The sequence below is a fragment of the Lissotriton vulgaris genome, unplaced genomic scaffold (assembly GCF_964263255.1).
Source record: "Lissotriton vulgaris unplaced genomic scaffold, aLisVul1.2 SCAFFOLD_271, whole genome shotgun sequence".
NCBI classification, from domain to species: domain Eukaryota; kingdom Metazoa; phylum Chordata; class Amphibia; order Caudata; family Salamandridae; genus Lissotriton; species Lissotriton vulgaris.
Window position 1 is genome coordinate 826576 of NW_028242776.1, and position 7522 is coordinate 834097.

The window sequence follows — 7522 nt, forward strand, 5'->3', positions numbered from 1 at the left end:
GTTGGCAGAGCGTTGAATTTGAAATATAGTATGTAGTTGGCCTATGCAAGAGACCCATGCACCGAGCAGCTGTTTTGGTGGACGAGAGATGTTACACTTTTGTGATCGTCTTTTTACTATAATGTATTCTTGAATTTCGTTTTGTGCGCTAATAACCAAAATTCAGCTCAGGATATGTTAACCAAAAAAAGTAAAGTCTTAGTAAATTGTATTTATTCACTAGGCTTCCCAGATGAGTACTGTAGGAATTTTCAGTGAGGGCTTTTTCTGGAGAAGTGTGTGTTCCAGATAAGATTTTTCAGACCAGCACATTGACACCGAATGGGAATTCTTCCGAACTATGGCATGGTGATAACTTCATTCCTGGGATCCTAAAATTAGCCATTTTTATTTCAACCTGAGTTTCCATTTTTCATTACAAAAAACATTTTTCATTTTCAGGTTGTTAGAGAAAGATGTACCAATGACTAGGGACGGAAACTCGCCTACATTTATAACCCTAAAATAATTATTTACTGTCAGGCACAGAATCTCAACTCCAACTGAATGAGCTTAATGGAGTACAGAGAAGTCTCCTGATCACACCATCCTTATGTAATATGGTAAACACAATAGTGATCAGTGCACTATAATCTCTATATAGCGCTGCCTGTTGATTCTTTATTAGGATGTTGTACGATTGAAGGTGCTCACTAATTCCTGTACCATCATGCCAGGGTCTCCATTCTCTTAAGATCATATCTGATGACGTTGAACAGTTAGCCTCTTTTGAATAGTGCTTCACCAACACCCATTAAGTGGCACCGAAAAGGTATCGAGAAGTTAGGCAAAATTAAAGCAACTGTATTCCTCTACCACATTCCTGTGGCAATTCCTTGTAAAGTTTAAGAACCTGGGGCACCTGGAGAGAAGACATTTTGGGTTGAGGACTAAATTCATAGGATTCCTTACCAGGAGCTTTTGGGCACCCCTTGTTCTAGCCTCTTTTGTTAGGTATTAAGGTCTACAAAATTCAGACCTTACACAGGGACTGATGAGTTAGGATATTCTAACATGATGGTACAGGAATTAATGAACACCTTAATATGCCGCTACAGAAACAACACACTATACTATATAGTGACCATAGTTAAACTGATCACTATTTATGCATAGCATGAATCTAACAAACACCATGAGATCTTAGCCTAACTGTAACTGTTTGTGTGTATATATATATATATATGTATATATATATATATTTCATTCAATCTTTATTACGATCATTTAAGATCACAAAAGACAATTAACAGTAGAAAAGCACTCACCCCCACCATTAAAAAGGTAAAAAATCTAATTATAATATAAGGGTATATACAATAATATACAATCATTCCAGAATTCCAAACATTAAAAATGTCAAATGATTTGCTAACAAACCTTAAAATTCATATTAGTTTAAAAAGACATGAAACAAGTCTACAATACAATTTACATTTCTAGACGACAAAAAGAACCTTAGAATGCACAATCATAGGTAGACACAAATAACCAGGTACAGGGTTTGTCAAATGTACACCAGTTTTATACAAAAGGTTTATTTGAAGATATTAAAGGAAAACTCCAACTTTTGTTGGAATAATAACCAAATTCCGGCAGGATACCATCCTGCCCATTTCTACATCTTTTTTTTTTTTTTTTTGAAAACCTTTATTTATCAAATGCACATTACACAGCGTCTGCCTACAACCCTTTTGGGCCGGCCGCTATGACAATCAGTCAAAAAGTATAGCACATTATACTGCGGAGAAGGCCGCTTCGTGTTTCATTATGGTGCAGTGCATAAAGCAATGATTGGAGGATACCGAAGGTTCAATTTTATGATTTTGTCGAAGTTAAACAAACAGAAGAACAAACACATGGTAGAGCAATAGCAAGTTCACAGGAGGGGAGGAAAAACAGGAAACAATATACAAGAATGGAAGCAAGTCAACTATGGGAGGGGAACGATGAAGGGAGTGTAGAATGGAAGATAATGAAAGGAACGTAAACTATGAGGAGGAGGGAATGGCCTCGGCATAATCAAGTGGTGGGGTACAAATGTCACCCCGGTATGCATTTCATTGCGCCCAGATTCTATTCCACTTCCTAGGACGACCCAGAGCCTCATACACAGTCTTCTCCCGAAACATGCACCAATCCATGTTATCTTTCCAGGCACTGAGTCTATGCGGTCTGTTGGAGCCCCAAAGCTGTGCTATGTCCCTTTTGGCTACCATGTTGCCCAGGGTGATCCAGAAGGTCTGAGCAGCCGTACAGTCCGTAGGCTCCCACACATTAAGCAGGCAGCGCCTTGCCTCGGGAAGGAGGGGGACCCCAGTAACACGCCTCATCACATCATGGACCCTAGACCAGAAAGCAGAGATAACCGGGCATTCCAACAAAATATGAAGAAAGGTACCATCCATACCACAGCCACGTCTACATAATTCATCTGTCGCAAGCCCCATTCGTACCAGACGCATACCAGTCACATAGACGCGATGGAGGATCTTTAGTTGCACAAAACGGAGCCGAGCTGGAATAGCCACCTCCTTAGGGGAAGAAATAGCCATTTGCCAGTCTTCGTCATCCAGTTCGAGCCCATCCGCCACCCAGGAGGCACAAAGCTTCTCCAGCAGGTCAGCCCTGTTGTTAATAAGTTTTTTTATAAATTAAGGAGATCGTACTGTCTGGGACATGGCCATCAAGAATACGATCCTCCAGCGGAGACGACTGGGGGATGTCAGTCCCGGGGGGAAAGGCGGAGGATAGGGCATGCCTCACCTGAAGATATCGAAAATACTACTTATCATCCAATTGATATTCTACCTTTAGGGCCTCAAAGGATTTCACTGTTCCTCTGGCCCAGAGATCCTCCACCTTGCTAATCCCAATCGTATCCCATCTATCAAACCCTTTCGTCCGCCACAGGTTACCCAGCCGTTCAGAATCATACAGCGGGGTCATACGCGTCAATCTGCCGCCCCAACCTGTAGCCTCATTCGCATCCTTCCAGGCATGCACAGCACATTTCGTAGGACCAGTCAAGAGACGGAGTGGTGACTTCAAGTATAAAGCTCTATTGAAGTTGCCGCCTGGCAACAGGAATTTATCCAGGGCGAAAGCGGGAGCGGGTTCCGGGGAATAAGTCACATGGTTAATTGCACTTAAGTGTGAGGCCCAGTAATATCGTCTGATGTCGGGCAGAGCAATACCGCCATCATACCAGGGGAGCGTAAGTTTTGATAAGGCGATACGGGCACGTCTGTCCCAAATCAATTGCCTCTGTAGGCCTTCAATCTCACGGAAATAGCGAGCGGGGACCGGATCGAAAAAGTTCTGCAAGGCATATAGGAACCTGGGGAGCGACATCATTTTAAAAAGTGCCGCTCGTCCCAATGGAGACAAGGGCAATTCACGCCACCGCCGCACATCCTGTTTGAGGCGACGAAGGGGAGCGTAAAGATTACGATCGTATCGCACCGAGGAGTCCATGGAAATAAAAATCCCCAAATATTTAAAACCATCTTCTACCACCTGGATAGGAAACCTGCAAGGCAGCGGAGGCAATACCCCCGCTATAACATAGACACATGACTTGGTCCAGTTGATAACAAGCCCGGAGTTCTTACCAAAGGAAGTGAGAACGTCAAAGAGCACGTTTAAAGACTTCTGGGGTGAGGTGAAATAGAGAAGGATATCGTCCGCGTAAAGCGAGACGCGATCCTCCAGATCCGGTGCCCACCGGATCCCTTTAATCGAGGGCTCCCATCGAAGCCACGCTGCAAGGGGTTCTAGTGCCAATGTAAAAAGAAGTGGGGAGAGCGGGCACCCCTGACGGGTGCCACGTCCCTATGGAAACGAATCAGAGCCTCTGCCGTTCACCACGACTTGGGCTAACGGTTGTTCGTATAGGAACCGCACCCATGTAATGAAACTAGGGCCGAAGCCGAACTTGGAAAGGGCCGCCCACAAATATGGCCACTCTATGGTGTTGAAGGCCATTGTAGCGTCCAGGGAGGCCACCACTGCAGGCTCAGTGAGAGTTCCAGCTCTCGCGAGAACGCTGTGGAGTCTGCGAAGATTAAGAGCTGTGTTTCGATGAGGTATGAAACCGGACTGATCCGGATGGATCAAGTCACAAATTACAGACAATAGACGATTAGCCAGGACTATGGCCAGAATTTTGGGCTCGGCATTGAGCAATGAGATGGGGCGATAAGAGGTGCAACGGTCACGAGGCTTGCCTTCCTTGTAAATGACCACTATGGTAGCCAAGCGCTGTTCAGACGGAAAGACGCCCGCCTCAAATGCATCCAGAAACATTGTCCGCAAGTGGGCAGCCATTTTGTCCGGTCGAAGTTTATAGAGCTCGATAGGCAAACCATTGGGTCCCATCGCTTTACCCGATCGCAAGGACCTAATGGCAAGAGCGATCTCATCCATTGTAAGAGGAGCCTTTAGGGCCAATCTATCCTCCTCTGAGACACAGGGTAGTGCAATGTCACGCAATAGTAAACGGGAGTCGGCCTCATCACGGTCACTCACTGAGCTGTAAACTGTTCGGAAATGATCCACGAAACATTCAACAATCTCACCGGGATCAGTCACACATTCACCAGTCTCACGGGTGATAACGGGCACCACGCGGTTTATCCTTTCAGCCTTGTCCAGCCACGCCAGGAGTTTGCTAGCCTTGTCACCCACATCATACAAACGGCCCAGCTGATTCACACGCATCACCTTAGCAGCATCAGTCACACAGGCTCTATAATCTGCCTGCTTCAGTTCTAAGGAGTGTAGAAGTGCAGGCGTATCATCTCCACCCAACTCACTTTCGAGCGTAGTTATTTCGGTCTCAAGGGCCAACACAGCCTCCCTCCTAGCCTTTCTGTCAGCTGCAATAAGGGACAGTGCGGAACCCCGTATAACAGTTTTGAAGGCCTCCCATAGAACCGTAGGGGAAGCAACCGAACCCACATTCTCATCAAAGTAAGTCGATCGCTTTAATCAAATCCGATCGGAGCCGAGGGTTCCTAAAGTGCCAGGGCGGGACAGGGGGAACTCTGCTTCCGGAAAGACCTCCCACCGAAACCTCGAGTAACAAGGGGGAATGGTCAGAAATACCCCTGGGGAGATGTCGGACTTCACGCACCAAGGATAAGTTAGCAGTCAGCATAAAAAAATAATCAATCCTTGAGAGGCTGCCATGGGCACAAGTGTATTGAGTTTGTGAGGGGTGCAGCGACCGCCAAACATCTACCAACCCGAAGGTTTCCGTCAAGCCAGTCAGCCACATCTGTGACAATGGCAGAACTCTAGGGGGCAGCCGATCACACTCGCCCGACATCACCGAATTGAAATCCCCACCCATGATCAGGAGTCCATCTGGAAGCCCCAGGAGAGTCCTACCAAGGTCAGCATAAGTGGTAGCCTGCAGTCCCGGGGGAACATAAACAGCAACAATTGCAATCAGCTTCCCCTCCCATCTCCCCGAGACAGCAGCATAGCGACCCCGATCATCAAGGGTGACATCGTCAATTTCAAGGGCTAAAGAGGATTTCACCATTATACCAACCCCTCGGGAGCCGGATGTAAAACCAGCGTGAGCGACCAGTCTGTAACCTCGGCGGTCAAGAGCTTTACAGGCATTACCAATCAAATGAATTTCTTGGAGTAAAACAACATCAGGGGAATGACGTCTTATAAATTGCAACACAATACCACGTTTGATCCTATCCCCCAAGCCATTAACGTTCCAGGATAGAACCTTCACGTCACCCCCCCCCCCCCCCATCCCAGAAAAAGTCCCAGCCCACCCCCTCCCGGAACCTCAGATCAAGGATGCATACAAGCAATACAGTACCATGTGAAAAGAGAAACATAGAACACAAAACATAACCAAGTCCCCACCTCCCAACCCCCAACCAAGAACCCGTTACAACACCCCCCACCCTGCACCCCTGCTGACTAAGAAGCCACCCCAAACTGCAGTGTGCCTGTCGCCCCATCTGAATCTACACAAAGAACCCCTGAGGAGGAAGGGAGAAACTACCCCAACCCGCCCCACCCCGGGCATAAAGGTGAAGACACATGATATAAGTTACTCTGCGAAAGTTACGATCCAAAATCAGACCTCAGGACCCAAAGTCATTCCTGCGCCGTTGCGCCTTCGTCCGCGCCTCCGGGGCCCCCGCTCTCGGCATCGTCCTTTGGCAACGAGTCCAACCAGTCACTGGCACTGTCCGGTTGATCAAAGAAGTAAGCACGTTCCCTGTATTCGATACGTAGACGAGCGGGGAACAGCATCTCATATTTAAGTCCCAAATCTCTCAGGCGACGTTTCACTCCCAGGAATCTGGATCGTTGCCGCTGTACTTGAGGAGTAAAGTCAGGGTAGATAGAGACAGAGCTGTTGTCGAACTTCAGTGGACCGTGTTTGCGAGCGGCCTGAAGAATGGCGTCCCTGTCCCGAAAGTGAAACAGCCTAGCAATAATAGGCCTCGGGGGTCCCCCCGGCTTAACCTCTCCACCTGGGAAGCGATATGCAAGCTCGACCGCAAAAAACTTACTGAGGCCTGCGGGAGCAAGTTTAGCAACAATTAATTCCTCGACCAGTAAATCGATCGAGGCGGCACCACTGTCCTCCGGCACCCCGACCAGGCGGATGTTGTTTCGTCGGGCCCTGTTGTCTTACTCCTTCATACGTCTAGTTAGCAGGTCCTGCGACGACCGCAGATTCCCAGTCTCTGACTGCGCTTCCGCCATATCCGTCACCAAACTGGTAGCTTTTAAGTCCAATGCCTTGACCCTCTCATTAGTCTTAGCTAAATCGGCTCGAATAAGGGTAACATCGACCGCCACCGTGTCTATCTTGGACACGATGGCCTCATATTGCTGACCCATATCAGCCTTGAGTCCTGCAATGGCGGCCAGTAGGTCTTGAAGTGACACCTCAGATGAGGCCGTCATGTCCGTCTTTGGGTCCTCCAAACTGCGGCTGGTAGCGCTGGGGGATCCTCTCGGCTGAGTATAGCGATCGATCACATTAGACTGGACCTATCCCCCACGAGTGGTGACTTTCCTGCGCTTCTCCAGCTCTGGTTTCGTCGACATGTTGGATTCAGCACCCCGCTGGGTCCTCCCGGGTGCGATAGAATGGCAGCGACCTTCCGTACCTCAAAAGTCTAGCTTCACAAAAATCACAGACCACTGAGCCGGCGCTGCGATGGAGACGTGTAGCTGGTTAAACCACCAAAACGAGGAGTGTAGATTAGGTCATAGGCAGTCAGTTCGAGGATGGACAAGAAACCGAAAGTGACACACCATCGGTGGAGCAGATGCCAGGCAGCCGTTGTTGTTGCTGCATTACTGCTCGGCCATCCAAAGCAGCAGAGTCCCCGGTCCCGTCCGGGGCTAGGCCAGAAAGCTCAGGACAACGTAAATATGGTTCCCGAAGTCCGATCTCGGCCCCAAAAAGCACAGCAGCATCAGCAAGAGC